This window comes from Sus scrofa, chromosome 18, assembly GCF_000003025.6.
Source record: "Sus scrofa isolate TJ Tabasco breed Duroc chromosome 18, Sscrofa11.1, whole genome shotgun sequence".
Classification (NCBI taxonomy): domain Eukaryota; kingdom Metazoa; phylum Chordata; class Mammalia; order Artiodactyla; family Suidae; genus Sus; species Sus scrofa.
In genome coordinates this window covers 15,988,042-16,012,886 of record NC_010460.4, presented here as the reverse complement: position 1 = coordinate 16,012,886, position 24,845 = coordinate 15,988,042, and the positions used below count along the sequence as shown (strand labels likewise).

The 24,845-nt window shown below is 45.7% G+C and overlaps 1 long non-coding RNA gene across 1 annotated transcript; it reads right to left on the bottom strand.

Annotated features, from left to right (window-relative positions):
* LOC102164216 lies at positions 1-24,744 on the bottom strand. The gene is made up of 3 exons (XR_001302323.2): positions 24,531-24,744; positions 2,690-2,928; positions 1-986 (listed from the first exon to the last, which is right to left on the bottom strand). It is a non-coding gene; the product is annotated as an uncharacterized LOC102164216 (long non-coding RNA).

Sequence of the window (24,845 nt, the reverse complement as noted above, 5' to 3'; positions counted from 1 at the left end):
TTTATTACTTTAGGAAATTTAAAACGGCTCATTTTATATGCATTACCCTATTAACAAATGCTTTCTGAATACTCACTGTGTGTTCATCACTGTGCTGGCCCCAGGGAATAGAAAGATCAGTGCAAACTGGCCCAGGTCCTCCAGGCTGAAGTGATAGCATACCATGTTCGACACGTATCCCAGGTAACATGAGACAACTGTCAGACTTCCAGTACAGCTGCCTTGTCCTGGGCTGCCTCAAGGGCTGGACAGCGGGACAGAGCAGTGATGGGGAGGTGTACTGTCCAGGCTTCAAGGTCATGGCCAACTGGTTAGGTCACGGTCTATAGCAGGAGTTGGGCTGAAGGCCCGAGTGATATTAATAGAAAAGTTCTAGGCTCTTGTTTGAAGCAAGGTGAGATTTAGTGGCAGCTCAACTAAACCCAGTTCCTGAGACTCCTATCTATGGAAGTAGAAGCTGGAAAAAGTGCATGTGTCCTGCTCTATCCTAGCTCCTAGGTGGGGACTTTTGGCAGCAGCATCCTGAGATACTCAGCTGGAGCTCAGGCTGGACCATCACCTGATCTCCCTTCAGAAGAAAGAGCTGGTTGTATCTGATTTCCCTCTGGCAATGGGTGAGTCCTCCTTGGCCCAGGAACACTTGATGTGGTTTCCTCCAGTAGCTCAGCATCATTGAAGGGACTGAGTTTTAGTGGAGAGGTTAAGGCTTCCCTCTTGGCTCATTCTTGGCAGCTTGTCTTAGTTCTTCGGGGTTCTTTGGAGCATGATCCTCTGATGAGATTGGGGCTGGAGGCACCTGTCTGAGGTATACCTAGTGGCATCCGTGAATGTCCACCAAAGGAAGAGAGACCTGCGGAAGGAGGGGATCAAGAAAGACCTCCCAGAGGTGGACATGACAGTTTGGAGAGCGGATCACATGGCGGTCTGGGTGAACGGAGTCCCTGGAGTTGAGCAGTGCACAACCTGCGTAGCTGTATAGGCTGTCCCTGTGGATAGGCCGAGAAGAAGATTATGCATTCCAAGAGGTGAAGACAATGTGAGGAAAGACCCTGAAGCTCTCATTTGATTCACATTCATCTTACCCCTTTATCCCAAGGAATATTTATAAAATCATAGGCATTTTCATCTTGTTATTCCTTCATTAACTCCCTCTACATCTCTGGAGGACGACTTTGTGACAAGTATTATTCCCCTCTCAGCAACCTCAGTAGAAGATATCAAAAGTAGCAACCTGGGATCTGAGAGTGAATTATTGGCAGAGATGGGAAGTCAGAGCGTCCCCATCCTTGGGTTTTAGCTCCTTTCCAGTCCTGCCTTAGATTCTATCCCTTATGTTTCAAAAAACCAACCTGATTTTTTTGAGGGCGATGAAAGCTAAGTACATGGGCCATGAGTGCACTCCTCTAAACAAGGGCCAAATTTGGAAGAAAAAATTTAAAAATCACTTATCCTTGTGCAGTGAGAAACTGAAGTTGCTCTGAATGCCAAGAGAAAACAATGCAGAGAAAATGGATGGGGTTACTGGAACATGTTCATAAATTTATGCAGTAAATGTGCTGTGCCTTCTCCAATTGGCAAACGCCTGCTATAAGGCAATATTAAGGTATGGCAAAATCTAAGTTCACGTAACACTTCTCCACCACCATGCTATCTAGATTTATTGCCTGAATTTTTACGGGGTTTTAAGTGACTTTTTCTTGACATTAAGTATTCAGCAGGTAACAGTTAATTTGTCACTTTAATCTTGAATTGTTTCATATTGCAATACATGACAGGAGTTCAGAGGGAAGAGAAAGTGTGATAGGGATTTGTGCGCAAGTAAGAGGATGGGGACACCAGAAGGGGGAAAGTCAATGTTTTCCTGAACCTCTTGCAGTTGAAATGATGAAATGCTGTGTATCAAGGCTGTCGGGGAAGTTATTGGAAGCGGGGGAGGGGAGGTTCTCACCACGTCACCATTCTTTCCTGTTAACCAGGAGGGGACTAGATGCTGGTCCTTCCTTACTATACATGGGAGAAATTAAGGCACCAAGGCAAGTTTGACATAGTTGGCAAATAACCCTGGGTGCTGGATGATGAGTCCCTGGGAGGCTGACGAAATTACGCTGTCTTTGTGTATATGTGAACACATCCAAAATACAAAGGAGAACGGGAAACCCAAGAAAGGAACATGAACCAAAAAAGGGGGACACAATCAGCTCATTTCACCTCCGCGACAGGACCGCCGGACCGCCTTTTTCTCTCCCAGCTTGATCCCGCGTGTCACCTGCACACTTTGCTGTGCTCTTCCCCCAGGCCTTTCCGAGTCACACAGTTCAGCACTGTCATTGCAAACTAGGACTGAGTCTCTTTTAAGACTGTAGTGAGGGAGAAGCCTTAGAAACAATAACCATCACAGTGGAAAAGAATCATCATTGCCAAGTTTTGAGCTCTTACTGATTTCTAAGCCTGTGAATACACCATCCCATTAAATACCCTGACAATCTTCTGAAGGAGGGGATTGGCCCCATTTTCCAGGTAGAGAAGCTGAGGCTTAGAGAGCTGAAGTCCACGTCTAAGGTCACAGAGGAAGGCAGAACTGGTGTTAGAACCGGGTCTGTTGCCCCTGAAGTGCCTGTTTAACTCCTATGTTGAAGACTAGCTAGAGGAGAGGTCACAGGAGGCTCTGGAGGCTGATTGTCAGGCTCACCTCCACTTTCCACGTGGGTTCAGAATCATCATCCCACCCAGGATCCAAAAGCAGTAGCATAGTTTCAGGCCGCCGTCCTCCCCACTACTCACACAGGAATCTGCGATGGGAGGACAGGGGAAGGAGGTGGATACGGATGACACCGAGGACGAGGTCTTCCTTGGGAAAGGTTTCATCTGGACAGTATCCTAAGTGGAGATTGTCCTGAAGCTGTGCTGGGCTTTCAGCTGTAGGCCAAGCTGAAAGAGAAGAAGCCACAGATAAGTAGGGCTGGGGTTGACCTGTTAACTTTGTGTCTGGGTGGCCCTCGAGGAAGAGTAGCCAGTGGTCTTAGTCCCAAGGCAGGAGGAAGGAAGGGATACAAGCAGGCAACCCCCAAGGTCCAAGGGCCATAGCAAATTCAGACTTAGTCTGGGGTGGCATAAACAAGTAGGGGTGTAGCCCACTGGGTGAGGCACGTCTGCAGAAGTTTCTATGGTGCTAAGATGCATGAAGGTAGAAAAATGGCACACTCAAGGTTCAAGAAATCCATCCTTATCAAAGCCCAACACTAGGTAGGTGATTTCATAAGTGCCAGATAGGCTATCAAGGCCCAAGTCAAAATGTCTGAGGTTCAGAGCATGACTCTTGCCCCAGTAGAAACGCTAGAGTTCACATCAATAGCCAAGTTCATCTGGGCTTAAGACTGGTCCCTGATTATCCTTCCTACTCTGCCCCACCCAATACTATGGTTGACAGAGTGGTTCTAGGAAGCACTAACATAAAACCCACTGTAATTTCCCCCAAAGGAAAGGTCCATTTGTTAATTAGCCTTTTCGTGTCTGCAGTTTCTAACGCAATGCCGAGGCCAGAGTGGGTCCACAAAGATGTCTGTCAAAAGAATGAGAGGGGTGTTCCCGTCCTGGCTCAGTGGAAAGGAATCAGACTAGCATCCAGGAGGACTCAGGTTTGTTCCCCGGCCTTGCTCAGTGAGTTAAGGATCTGGTATTGCTGTGAGCTGTGGTTGAGGTCACAGACTCAGCTCCGATCTGGATCTGGCGTTGCTGTGGCTGTGGTGTAATCCCAGCAGATCAGGCCTATGGCCGGGCTCAGTTCCAGGAATGGACTTGACTCTCTACTTACTCAGGACTTGAAAGGTCATCACAGAAAACAGCAGATCAGCTCTCCAGACCTGATTTAATTTGGGGAGGGGGATCATCAGTGTTTGTCTTAAGAGCCCTGTGATGGATGTGCATTACCCAGATCCCCTTGAGAGTGAGTTTTCCTAGTTTACTATTCTTTGCTTATTACAGTCCGGTCAGCCCAGGTCTGGACTGTACATGTTAGTTTGTAAGCCGAGGGAACTCCAGAGGGCTAATTCCAAATGCCCACTCTTCACTGACTTTGATAAGGCCACAAGAAAAGCCATTTCCCATTTCTCTGTCTTGGGGCCTTTGTCTATTAAGGAGAAACAAGAATAACCTAGTGACTTTTATGACTGGGGGGAAACATATTCAAATTGAGAGATTTGAGATTGTCAAAGTCTGCAAAACAGGGCACGTGCACGAAATTGACATGACCACATGTTTCTTGCTGCGAATTTCAAACACAGCAATGGTGGGAAAATCTTTTCTGACAGATCGGTAGCTGTGGGCTTAACTCTTGCCCTTGATTTATCTTGTCTTTAAGGATAGTGAGCATCTCTGCCCTTCCATGTTTAAAATAAGAAGGAAGCTTCAAGGATGGACTCCAGGGTTTGAGAGTTTCAACTTATGAAAAAATCATGTCTCCAAACGGCAGAACCACAGAACTACCACTCGTGATTCCCTTGGAGAAGGAAATGCTATTACAGGTTAAAGGACGAACTTGCAATGGAAGGGCAGCAAGGGATCTCAGGGAACTAGGCTGTTTCGAGCCAATGCTGGTCCAAGGGAGGGGATGTTTCTGGATTCCCTCTCCAGCCCCTCAGTCATAGAACACTAGGCGCTCACTTCCCGTGTCTGCAAAATGGAATTGGTTATACTCGGTGCCTCTCTCTCGGCTGCTGTGAAAATGAATGGATTGAAGGGGAATAGATCTTTTCATAACATTTTCACCTAGACCGAACCAAGACGTGATGAGCGGTGAGTTCCAGATGTTGCCCATCCCCTACTGCTATCATTTCTCTCCACGCCTGCCTCTTTGACAGCCCAGGGCACGGATGGCATCCTGCGATAGCTCTCTGCTCTCCCCGTCTCTTCCCCCTCCTCGTCTCCCTCGCCCTCTCCCTGCTTAGTTCTCCCTTTGAAGAAACCTGCCTTCTACCAGGGTGAGATATTCTGCATCTATTTAAAAGCAACAGGACATTTTCGTTCCTCCGCAGATATCGCACAGGTAGCAAACACAGTCCAAGATCAACTGCTTGCCAATATGACAAGTGTCTTTTCAATGGTCCCAGGAAAGCGAGACGCCTGTAACACGAAGAGGTTTACCATCTGCCACCTCAACGTAGCCTCCCCCTTTTTCTTGTCCAAGAAAGAAAGCGAGCTGGGGCTGAGAAAGGGCCCATGGCTTCCTGATTGTTATTATTTTCTTAATTGTAAAGAAAAGTCCGGGTCAGAGTTTGGTCTGTTTGTCAGAGACAGGAATCTTCCTACAGTTTCTCCGGGTTGCTTACCGTTCCTTAGTGCTTGGAAGCTGGAAGCTTTGATCAACAAAGCGGTGAGAAAATGTCAGAGCATCCAGTGGGTAATTAGACACATCCTGGGGCCTAGAGAACCCATCTTCTCCACAGAGGCAGACCTCCCCTGCTGGTAGGTACTAAATGTGCACAGATTGGGTTCTTGGCAAGCTGCTAATGGGAGACTAACGATCTCTGAAAAGTCTGCTGTGGTACAGGAAAAAATACGGGGGCCTCTGGCAGAAACAACCCCCACCACCACGACAGTAACAGTAATGTCAGGCGTATGTGGCACTCTGTTCTTTGGGGAAGCTTGAAACATGTTTAATCCTTGTCACAAATGGATGTATGAGCTGGAAAAGGTCGTTTTCTAGTCTGGAATTATACACAGCTTCTCAGCACCAGTCAGAAACTGTGATGGTTAACGTATGTGTCAACCTGACTGGATCAGAGGGTAACAAGAAACTGGACTAATGTTATCTATGGGTGTGTCCATGAGGGTATTTCTGGATAAAATTACAGTTTTTTTTTAGGGTGGCACTGGTGGCACATGGAAGTGCCCAGGTTAGGGGTTGAATCGCAGCTAAGCGGCGGGCCTACACTGCAGCCACAGTAACGCCAGATCTGAGCTGTGTCTGCGACCTACACCACAGCTCCCGGCACCCCCCCCACCAGCCCCCCAATCCTTAACCCATTGAGTGAGGCCAGGGATCAAACCCACATCCTCATGGATACTAGTCGTGTTCCTATCCCACTGAGCCACAACGGGAACTCCATAAAATTAGCTTTTGAATCGATGGACTCATTCAAGTAGTTTGCCCTCCCAGATGTTGAGAGGACATCATGCAATCCACCGCGGGCCTGAGGAAGAAAAAAGAAGACGAAGGAAGAATTTGGCTCTCTCTGCCTGATTGCTTGAGCTGGGACATTGAACTTCTGCCCTCGGCTCTCAGGCCTTCAGACCTGGTCTGAAATCTCTACCGCTGCTCCCTCTTTTTGAGACTAAGACTGAATGATACCATTAGCCTTGTTGGGCCTCCAGCTTTCAGGCAGCACATCGTGGGGCTTCTCAGCCTCCATACTTGGATAAGCCAATTCCTTATAGTAAACGTCTTCCTGTGTGTGTGTGTGCGCGCGCGCGCGCGCGTGTGTGTGTGTGTGTGTGTATCTGTAATTGACTCTATTTCTATGGAGAACCCTGGTTAATCAGAAACCAAGAAGGGTAGCTCCAGATGGAACCAAGGCCTTCAGACCCCCAGAACTGTGTTCTTTCCAGTACATGAGGCACAGGCTCCCCCAGGAGCTGTGAGGCCAGCCAGGGCATCTGAGGATCCAGCAGCAGGACATATTAGGCCAATAGCATGCATCATAGCCTGAGGCCAAAGCTTAATTCTGCTCCTTCTCAGCTGTGTGGGCAGCTCTGCAGGAGATGTTCCTCGTACACGGCACCCACATCCCCTTGGAAACTGGACTTCAGCACAGATGTGTTGGATGGAGCCATGCAGGGTCCCAGGCACAAGGTGTCCGCTTTGCTGACCCAGGGCTTTCTCCCAAGATTCAGACCCCAAGCAGCCAGGGGCAGGGGCAGCCTGTCAGTGCAGAGGTGGTGATGCAAGCTTAACCAAGGAAGGCCCCGAGAATACACACCCCAGCATCTTGGTCCTGTGGCGGGACAGGCAGTTCTGAGGCTTGTTCTGCACTGTTCCTCAAAGAGTTCCCAGAAGGACCGAGACCCAGTTGCCCCCAGCAGTGACCAGTCACACAAGCCTTTTACTAGCTTTTTGTCTCCTCTATCTCACTCTCTCCACCCTCTCACTCCTGTTGCCTGATATCACTTCCCAAACAAACTCCTTACACTCAAGTTCTTGTCTCAGGCTCTGCTCTCCAAAAAGCTCCAAACCAAGTCAGGCCCCTTCCTTGATCCCTCACCAGCGTCTCTCAAGAGGTGAATGGCCTCTGCTTGTGATATGATTAATCACTACCCAGCCAGCCCCAACTTCTCTTTCTTTTGAACACTCTCTCAGAGTTCCCATTGCGGCTCAGCGGTAACAAACCTGACTAGCATCCATGAGGATACCGGCTCAATCCCTGGCCCTGCTCAGTGGGTTGAAGATCCAGCATTGCCATGAGCTGTGGTGTGCGGTGTGGCTTGACAATGCTGTGGCTGTGGTGTACACCAGCAGCTGTATCTCCCATTTGACCTCTACCTGGGAACTTCCATATGCTGCAGGTGTGGCCCTAAAAAGGAAAAAAAAAAAAAAAAAAAAAAAAAAGGAAATGTAAAGACCATTCTAGCCCTTGGGCTGGATGAAAGTAAGCAGGGGAAATTCAGCCAACACTGCCCTGGACCCTCAGCTCCTTCAGAGGAGGAATAATTGTCCAAGCAGCTTCTCCTCTGTTTTATGTCATTCCTGGCACACAGTATACTCAGCACTTACTGGGTAACTAAATAAATGGGGTAAATGTCCATCCTTACACTGCCTCTTAAAAAACACTCACTGGCTTAACCTCATGCCCCATCTGCCCACGAAGTCTCCCCAGAGGCAGGATGCTTCCCCTCAGGCTGCTGGGATGCTTTCCTCCACATCAAAGGCTCTCTGAGAAGCACTTATATCATATGGTTTTGTATTCATTTCCAGCATCATAAAACCTCCCTTCCCAGCCTTGTTCCCCCAATTCTCCCAGAAACATTGGCCCAGTAAGCTGGTGACTCTGGGTGCTGAAAGCAGGGATGTAAGTAACAGGTGTTTCTGCTGCTGTCGCCGGGAGAAGAGGAAAATTCCAACCATGTGGAGAGCTCTGTTATTGAAATGACTCCCAGACCAGGGGAAAGTGAGGACTGCAATCTGACCAAGCAGTATTACCAGTCTGGTATTCTAGAAGCCCATTCCTCAGCTGAATTCCCCGTTAATTTTGTCCTCAGTCAGGATAACCATCTGCGGACTCAGCCTAAAGGATTTATCACCTCTGAGCTCTGCTGCTAGAACAAGTGCCCACCGTGGATAAGATCAGGAGGCCGATTTAACAAATTGAACTTTAATATGATTTTCCTAAGAAAATTTATCATCCCCAGTTCCCCTCTGTCTTGTTGAAACAGTTCCCTGAAGGAGATAAAAAGATAAGGCAACCCTGGAGTTCCCGTTATGGCACAGTGGTTAACGAATCCGACTAGGAACCATGAGGTTGCAGGTTCAATCCCTGACCTTGCTCAGTGGGTTAAGAATCTGGCGTTGCTGTGAGCTGTGGCATAGGCTGGTGGCTACAGCTCTGATTAAACCCCTAGCCTGGGAACCTCCATATGCCACAGGAAGCAGCCCTAGAAAAGGCAAAATGACAAAAAATAAATAAATAAAAAATAAGGCAATCCTGGAACTGCCAGGCCTTTAGGCTCAGCATCACCTAGATTCTTGGAGACTGTGCAGGTACACAACACATCCAAGAGCTCCTGGAGAAACATGGTGAGGTTGGGAGGAGTTTCTTGTCCTAAAGACGCCAAAGTCCTGCAGTCTTCAGGCAGGGACCCTGGGCTGACCCCGGGCAAAGACGCGCAGTGGGCAATAGCCCAGACCTCTGGTCACCCCACGAATCTTCCTCTAATTGACATGTCCCCATACATCCCTCTTCTCCAAAACCTGGCCTTCAGGCTTTTGCCACCCTCTCGTCTATCAAAAGATACCGAAATACTGGGCTCCTGAGAATAATTACTTATAACTAATTGTTTGTCTGTCTCTTTCCACTGGAATATCAATTCCGAGAGGTCAATGTGAGCTATTTCCCTGATTGAAATGGTACTCAGTAAATCTTTCTTTTTTTTCTTTTTAGGGCCACATTTGTGACATATGGAAGTTCCCAGGCTAGGAGTCAAATCAGAGCTGCAGCTGCCAGCCTGTGCCACAGCCACAGCAACGCCAGATCCGAGCCGTGTCTGTGACCTTCACCGCCCACCACAGCTCATGACAATGCTGGATCCTCAGCCCGCTGAGCGGGACCAAGGGATGAACCTGCAAACTGATGGATACTAGTCAGGTTCCTAACCTCCTGAGCCACAACAGGAATTCCAAGTAAATCTTTCTTGACTGCTGCTTTAAAAAGGATCAGGAGTTGCCGCTGTGGCACAGCACTGGGACACAGGTAGGATCTGGTGTTGCCACAGCTGCATGGGTTGCAGCTGCAGCTTGGATCTGATCCCTGGCCCAGGAACTCCATATGCCGTGGAACAGACAAAAACTTTAAAAATTTTTAAATAAAAATAAAAAATCAGAAATGCTTAGGCCTACAGACAATCAAGGGATTATACTTGTAAATATGTATAACAAACTTAATAATTGTAACGGGCTTAGAACAGTGCCTGGCCCATCGAACAATTATGGGATTCTTCAGCAACAGACAAACAAAATAAATAGGAAACTGACACATCTTCCCCCATTGAAGACAGCCTCTCCTCAAATGCCCCCCATTACCTCTCTTTTTTGCTTTCACCCCCATTTCTCTCCCTCCTCTTCCTCACACCAAATTCCTTTCCGCCCCTTCGATTGAAGGTTAGCTCTAGTTTATTCTCACCAAGAGTCACAGGTCTGAGAACACAGGGGCGGGAGTAATCCTTTTAAAAGCTCGGTGGCCCACATGCACCTGTATTATTTCTTTTTTATTTTTTATTTATTTATTTATTTTTTTTAAAATTTTTTTATTTTTGTCTTTTTGTCTTTTGTTGTTGTTGTAACCTGTATTATTTCTTGTTGCATTTCAATAGGCTCGGACTAAAGAAACACATCTCTGAAGGTGTAACTTTGGGGACAGCAAATGGGCCCAATATGGCCCCTCCCCCTCCGCCCAGGTCTCACTGAATATGTAAAAACCCCATTCCTGAAACCAGACCCGTCACGGGGGTGGGGGGGCCTCTTCAGGGTTGATTTCCTTTCCTAAGATGATTGTTCTTGCTGCTAACAAAGGTACAAAGATGATGAAAATGAATACCAAGCTGTAATGCAATGTGCTGGTCCTGGGTAGGTCATTGCAATAAGCTCCTTTTTTTCATGAATTGCCCTGTTTCACCCCTGGAAAGAGTTACCATTTCTTATCTCCCTGTTTCACAGACTTAGAGGTTAGCTAACTTTGCCAAGGTCAAACGGCTTGGAATTGGCAAGGTCAGATATTGAAACCCAGGTCTGTCCCTATTTATAAATAGTCTGCATGAGGCACCATGCTGCAGGCCTGCTCATATTCTACCTGATTCTTGCCACAATCCTGCAAGGGAGGTATTAGGGTCCCTCTTTCATAGCTGTGACAAATGAAGCTCAGAGGAGCTTAGTGACTTGTGCAAGGTTACAGACAAATGATGGAGCCAGTATTTGAACTGAGAATTCTCATGCTCTTTTGACTCACCAGCATCGTGGGTCATTTTTATTTTCTCCTTTAAATTTAAAAAATATTTTTCAGAGTTTTGAAAATAAGCATCTATTACGGTTATGTTTATAGTCTCTCTTTATAGCCTCTTAATTACACTAGTAATGCATGAAGACATGCTTACTGTAAAAAATTTAATATCGTAGACATTATATTACTTTTCTAAAGAGGAGAAAAGATTACCAAATGTTAGCGTATGCTTCTTTGGGGTTTACTCATGACTACACTTTTGTTCTCACTAGCAATGCTTACAGAGAAATGAGGTAGGCCTGTGGCAAGCCTCCCACCTCCTTATTTATTGCCTGATTTTTGCTTTTTAGGGCCACACCCATGGCATATGGAGGTTCCCAGGCTAGGGGTCGAATCGGAGCTACAGCAGCTGGCCTATACCACAGCCACAGCAATGCAGTATCTGAGCTGTGTCTGTAAGCTACACCACAGCTCACCGCAATGCCGGATTCTCAACCCACTGAGTGAGACCAGGGATCGAACCCGCAACTTCATTCATTTCCACGCACCACCACCGGAACTCCAAGCAGCCCAGTTTTTAAATGAAAGGCGCTGGTAAGGAGCGAGAGGGCTATTCACCACTGGTACACTTCTCATCCTCCTGCTTCTACCTGGTCCGCACACACTGGGCAGATAGGGTGGGCTTCAGAGTGCCAGAGGCTGTAAGCTTCTCATGTTCTCTTAAAGAAGCATGTGGGATACAGGCTAGGGATGGAGGGGTTGTTTTAGGGCAGCGGGCGGTGAATCAAGCATATAAGGGAGCATCGCTGGTAATCAGGGCCCTGAGGCCCTGAGTGTCCATAGGATCAGGGCAGGAGACAGGTGACCTGTCCAAGTGGGGAAACTGGGATGAGTTTAATGGACAGGCTACTAACAAAGATGTGGACGGGGTTAAGAGAAACCAGTAAGTGATGGTAAAAGGTCTGGATATCAATAACACCAGTTAGCAGCCTAGGCCTGAAGGAGCAAGAGGAGGGAGTGGTTAGGGAAACCTGGACGGAGCCGCCGAGAGGGCCACGCAGAGAGTCAGCCTTAGAGAGCACAACGCAGATACCGAGAGCCCACAGCCAAGCACAGGGCATTGGGAATAAACGCCCCAACTTCTCTCTCCTTCTGCTTTTTGCTCTCTTGTCCTGGGCAAGATCTTCCCTTCGATGATCTCCCTTGGCAAAACCCCAAATAAGCCAAAGGGCATGGAAGCCCAGTTGGTGTCATTCATAGTGGACAACTTCTAGAGGCAGAGAGAAAAAGTGATGAGGGAATATGGGGGGGCAGACGGCATGAGAAAGGGCCAGGACAGTAGCATGGTAGCCCTGATGGCCATAGAGCCTGTTCCCCCTTCTTATTTATTTATCTTTCTACTTAAAATTTTTATTACAGTTAATTTATAATGTTCTGTCAATTTCTGCTGTACAGCAAAGTGACCCTACATACATACATATCCATTCTTTTCTTCATATTCCCTTCCGTCATGTTCTATCCCATGTGATTGGATATAGTTCCCTGTGCTGGGTACCAGGACTTCGTTGCTTATCCACTCCAAATGCAACAGTTTGCGTCTCCTAACCCCACACTCCCAGTCCATCCCACTCCCTCCCACCCCCTCCTTGGCAACCTCTTTTCATTTAAAAATTTACAAAAAAATTTTTGAGGCTGTGCCAAATTTCCTGGGCCAGGGATCAAAACTGTGCTCCAGCAGTAATGAGCCAGGGCAGTGACAATGCCTGATTCCTAACCACTAAGCCACCAGGGCACGCCAGTGTTCCTCCTTTTTGAATAGACTATTTTTTGGCACCGTTTCAGAGTTAGAGAAAAGTGGAAAAGGTAATACAGAGTTTCTGTACACCCTGCACCCAGTTTATCCATTATTAACCCCTTAAATTATTATGGTACATCTTTCCGGATTAATGAACTGATACTGATACATACATACTATTATCTAAAGTCCAGGGGGTTCCTGTCGTGGCTCAGCTGCAGTGAAACCGACTAGTATCCATGAGGGTGTTGGTTCGATCCCTGGCCTCGCTTGGTGGGTTAAGGATCTGACATTGCCACAAGCTGCAGCATAGGTTGCAGATGTGGCTCAGATCTGGCACTGCTGTGGCTGTGGAGGAGGGCAGCAGCTGCAGCTCCAACACGACCTGTAGCCCGGGAACTTCCATATGCTGCATCTGTGGCCCTAACAAAAAAACAAAAAAAATGCTGTTGTTTTTCTCAGATTTCCTTAGTTTTTCTCTAATGCCTTTTTCTGACCCAGAATCCCATCCAGGATATCACATTACATTCGGTCATCATGTCTCCTTAGGCTCTTTCGAGCTGAGGTAGTTTCTCAAACTGTCTTTGCGTTTGAGGACCTTGACATTTTCGAGGAGTTTGGGTCAGGTATTTGTAGGATGTCACTCTATTGGAATTGGATGTTTTTCTCATGATGAGACTAAGGTTATAGGTTATGGGGAGGAAAACCACAGAAGTAAGTACCATTTTTATCACAACATATCAGGAGCACCTACTATCAACGTGATTGACGACTATTATGCTGACCTTGATCACCTGGCTGAGGTCGTGTTTTTGCTAGTTTTCTGCACTGGAAAGTTATTTTTCCCCCCTTTCCATACTGTTCTCTTTGGAAGGAAGTTACCCAGTGGGACACCTAAAAATAGGGGAATTATTTGAAGGTGAAGTAGTACATAAATTATTTGGAATTCTTTTGCATAGGAGACGTCTCTTTTCTCCCCCATTTACTTTATTCAATCATTTATTATATAAGTATTAATTCAAAGATACTTATTTTCTACATTGGGCTATAACCCAGTACTGCTTTATCTATCTTGTTGCTCAAATTGTCCCAACGTGGGCCATGGGGAGCTTTTCATTTGGCTTCTGCATCCCTTTGACACATCCCCATCAATGGTTTTGGTTTTGGTTTCTTTGCGTGCATTTCCTTACTTTCTGGCTCTACAAGATGCTCTGGGCTTATCTTGTGTATTTCATGCTAAAAGAAATACTATTTCTTCTACCCATGGAGGATTTCTGATGCCACATGTGTGGAGTTTTCCTCCGTATTAAGCAATTCTAACACTAGGTGGTGAAGACCCAGCAGGCAAATGATTCAGTCGTATAAGACAGCCCCCACATCAGATGCCAATCGCAAGTGGTGGGTCTGCAGGTCAGTGGCACGCCTGTCTGATTTGGCTACACATAGGAGGTTCCCATAACTCTCTCCCCGAGTTCCATAATTTGCCTTAATGGGTTCAGAACTCATAGGAACACTGTACTTACTTTACGAATTTATTATAAAGGATACAACTCAGGAACATCCAAAGGGGAGAGATACACAGGGCAAGGCAGAGGGAACTACTCCGGAGCTTTGATGCCCTCTCTGGGTGTGCCAGCCTCCCAGCACTTCCATTTGTTCACCAGCCTGGAAGCTCTGTTAACTCCATTGGTTTAGGGTTTTGACGAAGTTTCCATGATAGAGGCAGGGTTGATTAGATCACTGACCATTGGTGATTAACTCCATCTTTAGCCCCTCTTCCCTCTCTGGAAGGACAGCGGCTGGTGGAGCACGGGAGCAGATAGAGTTCCTCTGGCAACCAGTCCCCATCCTCCAAGAATCACTTCAGAGCATAAACTCAGACATGGTCAAGAGGTGTGTGGGTGTGCGTGTGCGTGTGTGTGTGTGTGTGTGTGTATCTTTCTATCTTTTTAGGGCAGCACCTGTGGCATATGGAGGTTCCCAGGCTAGGGGTCCAATCGGAGCTGTAGCCACCAGCCTACGCCAGGGCCACAGCAATGCAGGATCCGAGCCACATCTGCGAACTACACCACAGCTCACGGCAATGCCAGATCCTTAACCCACTGAGCGAGGACAAGGATTGAACCTGCATCCTCATGGATGCCAGTCAGGTTCGTTAACCGCTGAGCCATGATGGGAAGTCGAGAAGGGGCTTATTTCGAATAATAGGAGACATCCGTCTCACTCTATTGCTCAGGAAATTCCAAGAGTTTTAGGAATTCTGTGCCAGGAACTGGGACTGAAACCAAATACGTATTTCTTATTATGTCAGAGAAAACAGTGCTTCAGTGTATTGTTTCTTTCTTTCTTCAAGGCTCTTTCTTTCTGAGTCTTGCAGACTCCTCCAATTTCCAAATCTACTTAGGTCAGCACCACTTCCCCTGCCCCCTTCAGTGAGATTATTTCATATGTTTAGATTCTCTTGCCATAATCTGCATTCCTTCCTGGGGCCCTTCAACCCCCTAAATGGTTTTTTAAAATTTACATACATTAAGGTTCACTTTCTGTGCTATACAGGACTATGGGTTTTGACAAATGCCTAATGTTATGTATCTGCTATAGCATCATATAGAACAATTTTACTGCCTTAAACATCCCCTGTGCTTCCTCTATTCATCCCTCCCATCCTTCTTTTGCCTGAGACCCTAGAAATCACTGATCCCTTTACTGGCTGTATAATTTAGCCTTTTCCAGATTGATAGGAAATGGAAATCATATGACATATGGCCTTCTAGACTCACTTCTTTCACTCAGGAACTTTAAGGTCCTTCATGTATTTTGGCAGCTTGATAGCTTATTTCTCTTTACCATTAATACCCCATAATATGGATGTACCACGGTTTATCCGCTTATCTACTGACAGACGTCTTAGTTCCTTCCAGTTTTTTTACTATTATGAATAAAGCTGTTCTAAACATTTCTGTGCTGGCTTTTGTGAAGTTTCAAGTCAATTGAGTAAATACCCAGGAGCGCGATTCCTGGATCGTATGAAAAGACTATGTGTAGCTTTGCAAGAAACTGCCAAACTCTCTTCCAAAGACTGTATCACTTTGCATTCCCACCAGCAGTGTATGAGGGTTCCTATTGCTCTAAGCCTTCCCTTTTGATTCAAACATGTCACACTCAACATGAAGAAAAGCTCCCAGCCAATCTCCACTGCTCTAGAGGGCAGGGTTTCCATAGGAAGAGGGGGTGACTGGGGTTCAAGTCCTCAGAATCCCCCATGCCACGGCTCTTGGGGCCACCAGCTCCCAAAGGGCACTCGGACAAGCAAAAATTTTGCAGTTTGAGGGATGTGATGATATTCTGGATGAAATAAGAGAAATATCCAAGATGCCAGGAATTCTCATTACACAGCCGAACAGTAGTTCTGTGACATCCAAAAGGAGCTCCAGGAGTTCCCGTCGTGGCTCAGTGGAAATGAATCTGACTAGGATCCATGAGGTTGCGGGTTCGATTCCTGGCCTCGCTCAGTGGGTTAAGGATCAGGCGTTGCCGTGAGCTGTGGTGTAGGTCGCAGACAAGGCTTGGATCTGGGGTTGCTGTGGCTGTGGTACAGACTGGCAGCTACAGCTCCAACTCAACCCCTAGCCTGGGAACCTCCATATGCCACGGTGCAGCCTAAAAAGACAAAAAAAAAAAAAAAGGAGCTCCACTAAGCAGACCCTCAAGATGCATGCAGTCAAGACAAGCTTACCAATAGGTGTTTTCAAAGTGAAACAAGGTGACATAGAGAAATGAAGAACTTGCCAGGTTTGTCATTTGCCAACACTTAACCACAAAGATGCACGAAGCCTGCGCTACGGGCCAGTCGCTGCCCTAGGTGCTACATCCCACAACTCCTAGCCCAGCGGAGGAGACCAACACGTCCACAGATCATCGTGATTCAGGGCAATACCCAGAATAACAGAGGGACGCACATTGATTTCGGACCCGATGACACAAGCCTGGTTAGTAAATGGGAACAAGTGAAGAGGCAATTTCAACAACGGCTTCAGCATCCAAGGAACCAAGCCAGTCAACCCGAGAGGCCATAATTACTTTCTCGGGCTTATGCTAAATTACCGCGACTCGCTTTTTGTAGATGGAGTCGAAAGAAAGGGATGATTTCCTTTGTGTTTTGAGGCTATCGCCAAGGAAAAAATGGCAGGAGGTAAAGGAAGAAGCCCAGCGGTGGAGCAGCCCTGGGCAGAGAGAGGCAGAGACATTTATTACCGGAGCAGCTGCACCCCACCTGCACCAGCTTCCAAAGCTTCCCTGTTGTTGGGAGAGAAGACAGAGCACAATTTAAGGACACAGTGGAATGCAAGCGATTGATGGGTCAACATGGCTGGCTGGGCTGGTGATTTTGTAATTATGAAGCAGATTTTTTAGACAGAATGGTTACCCCAACTGTGTAATTAAGAGGATCGTTAAGGAGTGTTGCTGGGCTGTGCATCACCCTGGGGCTAAGGCTACCACATGGTTACAATAGAAAAATGCAGTCAGGCTTCATCATCAGGCCATAGCTAATTAATTGAAACAAATATTTGCAATAACATTTCCTATATATGATATATTTGCAACGGCTGACTGCTAAAAGAATCTTAATAGAGGGGTTTCATCAGGGGTTCCAGTAACAGCAAAACAGGTGTTAGGCTGCAGGTTAGAGGAAAAACCAATGGGCCAGTTGCAATTGGATGGCCTTGGGGTAGTTTTGGTTGAATCCAACTCTGTGGCACTGGCTGGGACCTTATTCTGTGCAGCATATTTAACCAAGAGTGGGCATGGGTAAATTGGAGGAGATCCAGAAACAAATAGGAGTGGTTCCAGTTGGAAAAATAGCACCTGGGGGGATGGTGAGTGAAAAGAGATGATTAAGTCTGGGCGGTAAATCTGCATAACACATGAATTCAGACTTTTAAAACTCGGAGACGATTTTAATGTTTTTTTTTTTTTCGAGGTTGGAAAGTCGCCTTTACCATTCCTTCTGAGCACAAAGAAGAAATAAACCTCAACTGCAGAATGAGGAATTTGAGCAACGCAAAAATCTGTTGTTTTAGATTCTAAAACAGGAGATTACACAGATATTTGATCTAATTCCCTCAAAGCCTTTAGAATTGCAGAGAAGTCACAAATCCCAACACAGTCCCCCTCCATGCTCTGCACAAAATTTCTTGCTATTATTCTGAACATCTTCTTCGTTGGCAATCATTAAACAGCCTTTGCTAGATGAAAGTACTACCTTAGAAAAAAAATATGGACCAAAATGTTAACAAAGGACCTGATCTCCTGCACTGGAAGTGGGGTCAGTCTGTTGCTTCCAACTGAAGCCACTTAGGGCTTGGGTGTGGATTGTATATCCTTTGGAGGTTGCCCCTAATCTTAGGATTCTAGAAATTGATCATCACTTGCCTGGTATTTCCATTGTTTGCTACTATGCCCCAAAACATAGTAGGTGCTCAATAAATGTTGTTATAAAAGGACCACATGCAATGTAAGTACACAAGCCTCTTTTTATCAGGGAATTCACATGTACAATAACCTCTCCACATGATTTGGAAAATGCCTGGCCTAGAACAACCAAATCATAGCCCAAGGCTTGAGGTGATCTCTCTGAGAACAGCATCCAGGACAGAAGGCTAATGATTATATCTGTTATCTGGTCAATTGAATTCAATTTGCCTCTACTCAGCTGGCCAGGTGGTCCCAGCATAGTTTAACAAAGGTGAACAACAACGAAGGAGTTCAGTTCCCATTGGGGCTCAGCAGTAACGAACCCAACTAATATCCACGAGGATGTGAGTTTGATTCCTGGCCTCGCTCAGTATGTTAAGGATCCAGAGTTGCCATGAGCTGTTGTGTGGGTCTCAGAGGCAGCTTAGATCCTGTGTTGTAGTGGCTGTGGCCTAGGCCAGCGGTTGCAGCTCTGATTCAGCCCCGAGCCTGGGAACTTTCATATGCCGCAGGTGCAGCCCTAAAAAGCAGGAAAGAAAAAAAAAAGGAAAAACAAAAAGTGAAAGACCTTCTGCATTGACCCTACCTGTCCCCTGTGGGTCACAGTATCTCGCTGGGTATGGGCGGAGGTGTGAGCAGGTGTCACTCTCCAGCCTAATTATGAATCATTTTGTTGGAATAGCCCCTTCTCTTCTGGAAGGCGGGAAGGCTCACTACTGGTGATAGGCAGAGGAGAGCCACACCTTCAGTGTCCCCAAAGCTGGGCCCCGCCAGGCATTACACTAAGTGAAATAAGTCAGAGAGAGAAAGACAAATGCTGAATGATATCAGTTATATGTGAAATATCAAAAATACAGCAAACTAGTGAAGACAACAAAAAAGAAGCAGACTCACAGATATAAAGAACCAGCGGAGGGGTGTGCAAAACAGGGGTTGGGGAGTTAGAGGGAGAAACTATTAGGTGTAAGACAGGCTCAAGATAGCATTGCACAACACAGGCCAATATTTTGTAATAACTCTAAATGGGAAGTAGCCTTTAAAAACTGGATAAATTTTTTTTTAATTTTAAGAAAATAAAAATATCAGCAATCAGGAAAAAAAAAAAAGCTTATGTTCCTCCAGCAGCCATATGCAAAACCACAGGATACAGCGAAGGCCTTTGTGATTTGTCAATTGCATTCAATGTTTGGTGTTTAAAATCATTTTTTCACATTAAAGCAAATATAAAGTATGCTTTATATTACAGACTGAAAAATTCACACGTGCTTTTAAAAGAAAATGAGAGTCTTTACAGAAATTTCTCCCCTGATGAAGTTCTGGCAGAGGCTCCAGAATCCCAGGGATATGCATTTACCCTCCGCTATCTCAGAACTGATTAGAGCAGCACTGTCCATAAGTCTTTCTGGGATCATGGAAATGTTTTATACATACATACACACACACACACGTATGTATATTATATATTACATATATTATATATATATACACACACACACATACTATGAGTATATATATGCTATTGAGCACTTGAAAAGTATATACTATGTATACATATATACACTCAATAGCATATATAATATATACTGTGTGTGTGTGTATATATATATGCTACTGAGCACTTGAAAAGTGCCTAGTGAGACTGAGGAACTGAGTATTTTCTTATATTCCATCTTCCTTTGTTTCATTTAAATAGCCACACGTGAGCCAGCGGCGACTGCCTTGGACGAGTTTAATGGAAAATGTCTATGCTTTATTCCCTACGTCTCCCAGGAGGTCTTCGGGAATTGAGGAAGACTTTAGGAAAGGAAGCAGAGCCTGGGCTTCTGTAACATGGTCCCCCTGTTGTTCAGCCCTCACTCCTCCCCGGGACCCTCCCCGAGCCGGAACCGCCTCCCCAGTCTGCAGATCTGAGTGTATGAAAAGACGGGCTTCCGGAGAAAGACAAGAATGGTGGGAAAGAAGGGTGAGGAGGTCTGGGAGCCTATCCTGGGGGTCTGCAAGCCTCCAAGCAAGATCTCAGGACTCCTGGGGTAGTCATTAGGTTCATCTCATCAAAGTGGAAACAGCCTTGGGGTGGATGTATTTCTTGTTTTGGTGACTCAGCAGATGAGATGAGAACAGCCTCCAGCCACTGTGGGCTGCTTCCAGGAATGAACCTGGGACCTTCTCAGGGGCAGGTGATAGATGGTTATTCACTGCCCTGAGAGATTATTAAGATTTTAAAGCCAGACAATATTCTTGTAATTTGAATTACGTATACATGACTTACAAATGTCCTTCTCATCTAGTGATTCCTATGCTAGAATTTATCCAAAGTAAATTATGGGGACATGTTAATAACATTATATTAAGTGGAAAAAAGAAGGAAACACAATTATATATATACACATATACAATAATACATATTATTATAACACAACATAATAATTATATAGTTATACATAACAATATGTATTTTGATTTTTTTTTTTTTTCTTTTGTGGCCACTCCACCACATAGGGAGTTCCTGGGCCAGGGATCAGATCTGAGCAGAAGTTACAACCTGCGCTGCAGCTGCAGCATTATCACCAGATCCTGAAGGGCCAGGTACTGAACTTGCGTCCTGGTGTTGCAGAGATGCTGCCAATCCCATTGCACCACAGTGGGAACTCCACAAGATGTATTTTATATATATATAAATTCAAGAAATGTTTAATGCATTTGTATATCTATAACAAAAGTTGGAAGAAAATACAGCAAAACATTGATAATTATTATCTCTGAATAGAAGGCTTATGGATGACTTTAATTTTCTATGTTGCACTTTTTGTATTTTCCTATTTTTCTTTAATGAACATTAGTTTTATAATTGGGAAAGCCAATTATTTATAAACATCAATACTTCATTTATTAACCATGATTTGGTATCTTGCATTCAGTGAGAGGCCAGAACTTTCTCTCTATGGACATAACTATTGGGGATATATATTGTCATGCTTTGGTCCTGCCCTCAGGGAGCCAGAGTTCTACACAACCTGCAACTTCATCTCCATGTAGGTTTTCTCTGAAGGTGGTCCTGCCTGGAGGCAATGCCAATGGGCAAGACACAAGGATAACTTGAGAGGAAGTCTTCTGCGATGAACTGGCTAGAGATCTTATCAAGTGACCAAGAACTGAGGGTCACTCTGGGTAGCAAGTGGCTATTGTTAGAACATGCAGCCCATCATTAGGTACCTGATAGAAAAGACAGGGCCTTTTCCCAGTTTACAAAATGGAGAACTCTAGGCTAACAGTAGCTTCCAGTCAACACTTTGATATCAGTGACTTGATCATATTCAGAGTGAAATGCAAATCTGACCAACACCTCAGAGGCTATGTGGGAAACTGCCCTCACAAGTGGAAGCCAAAGCCAAGATCTCCAGCAAGCCTAGTCTCTAACCACAGACATGAAATTCCAGGCTCATCCCTCTCCTGAGGTGGTTCTTTGTTGAGGCTGACAGGCTTCGATTACTGAAAGCATTTGCTGATCAAACTGGGTAAAATGAAACTTCAAACTGAGCCGTGGTTTCTAAGGTGTTGAGCAAGCCCATTACCCCAGTGAGCCAGCTCCCCCTCAGTCCACTGACAGACCCAGCATCAGTGGAGAGCAGGGCTTTCTGTTGTGATGTGCTGCTCCCACCGAGAACACGCTGCTTTGCAGGCAGAACACGTAACCCTGCATTATACATCACCCAGCTTGCCACATCCTGTTAGGTTGCAGCCCATCAGCCTAAGCCATGATGGAGGTGAACACAACCTGGGGTGACACGCAGCATGTTGTAATGCACTGTAGCATTTAAACCTACATTGGTCAAGTTGCACGCATTGGTTTGGACACTAGATGCACGTTATTCAGAGGATGCGATCTAATGTGTGGAAAGTGCTGGCTGAGGGGATAAAATGCATCAAGGGAGAGCATCTGTGTCACACTCCATCTGAGAGACGAAGTTCATCCACTATGCAGAATTATCAGTTCTCTACTGGAAAACTCCACAACTACTGGGTCTTTGTGCGAGAGGATCAGACAAACGAAAATTCTCCAAGCTCTTGATAAGAGGATGGTGCCTCCAGTCTACCATGGGATGGGTCATACCCTGTGAGGAGATCTTCTAATATTTAGTCTAATGAATAATTGGATGCGATAGATGCTGATGGATTAACAGCAAGAACTTTTTTTTGGTCTTTTAGGGCTGCACCTGTGGCATATGGAATTTCCCAGGCTAGGAGTCAAATCGGAGCTGCAGCTGCCATCCTACACCACAGCCATACCAATGCCAGATCTGAACCTTTTCTGCAACCAACACCACAGCTCACAGCAACACCAGATCCTTAATCCACTGATGGAGGCCAGGGATCGAACCCAAGTCCTCATGGATACTAGTCCCAGTTGCTACCACTGAGCCATGATAGGAACTCCCTCAACAGCAAGAAATTTAGGAAGCATGTGACTAGATTAACAGCTCTCACCTCAAACCAGAATAATGCTAAATGACTGACTTGCAGTTGAAACTTAAGAAATTGTTATCATTACTCTTCTAACCAATCAACTAATTATATGTGACTTTTCAGGACAACTAGGATGCTGGATGATGAATGAATGAATGAATGTCCTGGGCCCCAAAAGCCAGTTCTTCCCTGTAAAGATTTGACAGCAGAATTCTACAGTCTCTTCTTCCTCCAGCTGCTGCCTGAAAGACTGAGACCTGGTAGTCATGGAAACCCTGTGTTCTTCAAACCCAACTCAACGAGCAGTAAGGAAGCTTGGGAGGGAATATTGAGCCCTCAGGGACGGAGAAGCATTGGAGTATGGCTCACACTGTCAGTTTCACAGCAGGATGGGAATCCTTACAGGTTCCTCTTAAGAAAGGAGAAGTCATTGCCATCTCAGGAGGGCTTCAAGAGCCCATAGCTGCCTTTAGATTACAGATGCTTCCTAGGCTATCCATTTAAAAAAATTCCATGCTCTGAGCTTTTCTTGGCCCAGTCCGGGGGTTAGGGGGAAGCACCTGGGAGAGCCACACTTCTTAGGAAACTTTTTTTCTTAAGTAGAAATGGGACCTTCCAGTAGATAAGCAGTCTATCCAATGATTTTGGAGGATGGACAGCTTTCTGCATAAGGATTACCTGCAGAGATCATTTCTGGTTCTGAACTGCCATTTGCATTCACTATCTCTTATGCACCAATTTGCAGAGAGTGATGGAGGTGGCAAGATAGGAGAAAGGATTAATAGTCTCCTTTCCAGGACAGGGAATGTTGAGAATAGATATTTAGCAGAAGATGAGATAAGGAATCTCCATGCTTTATGCATGTTTGTACATGGAAGATATTATCAATATATCAGCCTTCTAGATAGCTCTTGGCCTTAGGTCAGTAAAAATTAAAGGCAGAAATTTTATTTAACTCTGTTATCTACTCTTTGCAAACAGAAGTAGAGGTAGGCTAGTTAACATAATATCTTGAAGTAGGTACCTATTTGTAATTTATATGTAAAAGGCTGGAATACAGCTTGTTCTATTTCCACTTCCATGAACAACAGAGTAAGCATCTATAAACCTGTGAATATTAAGAACATATACCCAAGAATCAACAGACCTAGAACGTGTGGCCTTGGGCAAGTTTCTTTTTTTTTTTTTTTTGGCTTTTTGCTATTTCTTTGGGCCACTCCCACGGCATATGGAGGTTCCCAGGCTAGGGGTCGAATCGGAGCTGTAGCCACCAGCCTAAGCCAGAGCCACAGCAACGCGGGATCCGAGCCGCGTCTGCAACCTACACCACAGCTCACGGCAATGCCAGATCGTTAACCCACTGAGCAAGGGCAGGGACCGAACCCGCAACTTCATGGTTCCTAGTGGGATTCGTTAACCACTGCGCCACGACGGGAACTCCATTGGGCAAGTTTCTTAGCCTGCTCTGCCTTGGTGTCTTTTTGCTTTTTCTTCTCTTTTGTCTTTTTAGGGCCGAACCTGTGGCATATGAAGATTCCCAGGCTAGGGGTCAAATAGGAGCTGTAGCTGCCAGCTTATACCACAACCACAGCAACATGGGATCTAAGCTGCATCTGCAGCCTACACCGCCACAACACCTGATCCCTAACCCACTAAGGGAGGCCAGGAAAGCATACCACTACACAAAATTGCAAGAGCCAAGGAGTTCCCACTGTGGCTCAGTGGGTTAAGAACTGGACATAGTGTCCATGAGGGTGTGGATTCAACTCCTGGCCTTGCTCAGTGGGTTAAGGATCTGGAGTTGCTGAAAGCTGCAACATAGGTTGCAGATGCTGCTCTGATTCAACCCTAGCCTGGGAACTTCCATATGCTGCAGGTGTGGCCCTAAAAAGAAAGAACAGAAAAAAATTTACAATAGCCAAAAGTGGAAAACAACCCAAATGTCCATTGATAAATAAAATATATTTATCCAAACGATTCTTATGGATCAAGAGCTCACTGCCTGCCTGAAGAGCATAGCAGCCAATGCGATGGCTCTGACTTTTGAGGAAAGAAGTTTTATTGCCAGGTTGACCGGAAGGACGCAAGGCTCAAACCTGTCTCCTGGCTCCAGCGGTCAGGATAAGACTTGGAAGCTGATTGGCTCGTCTTGAATTCATCTGTGTAAGCTGCTCATGCTGCTGGAAGCCAGCTTTTCCTCATTGAAGGACTTCTCACTTAGTTACGGGCTCTGATGGCAACCTTTCTAGTTTTTAAATTCTGTAGACTGAAGATTCGGTTTCCGGTCATCCTGGACACATGGGTTCCCATCCTGTTCCTATGCTGTGTTCGAAAAATAACTCAAGGTTTGATTAATCAACGACCTATTTAAGGAGGTAAAACCAGTTTAAGCTGGTGCTGTTTCAGGCCGA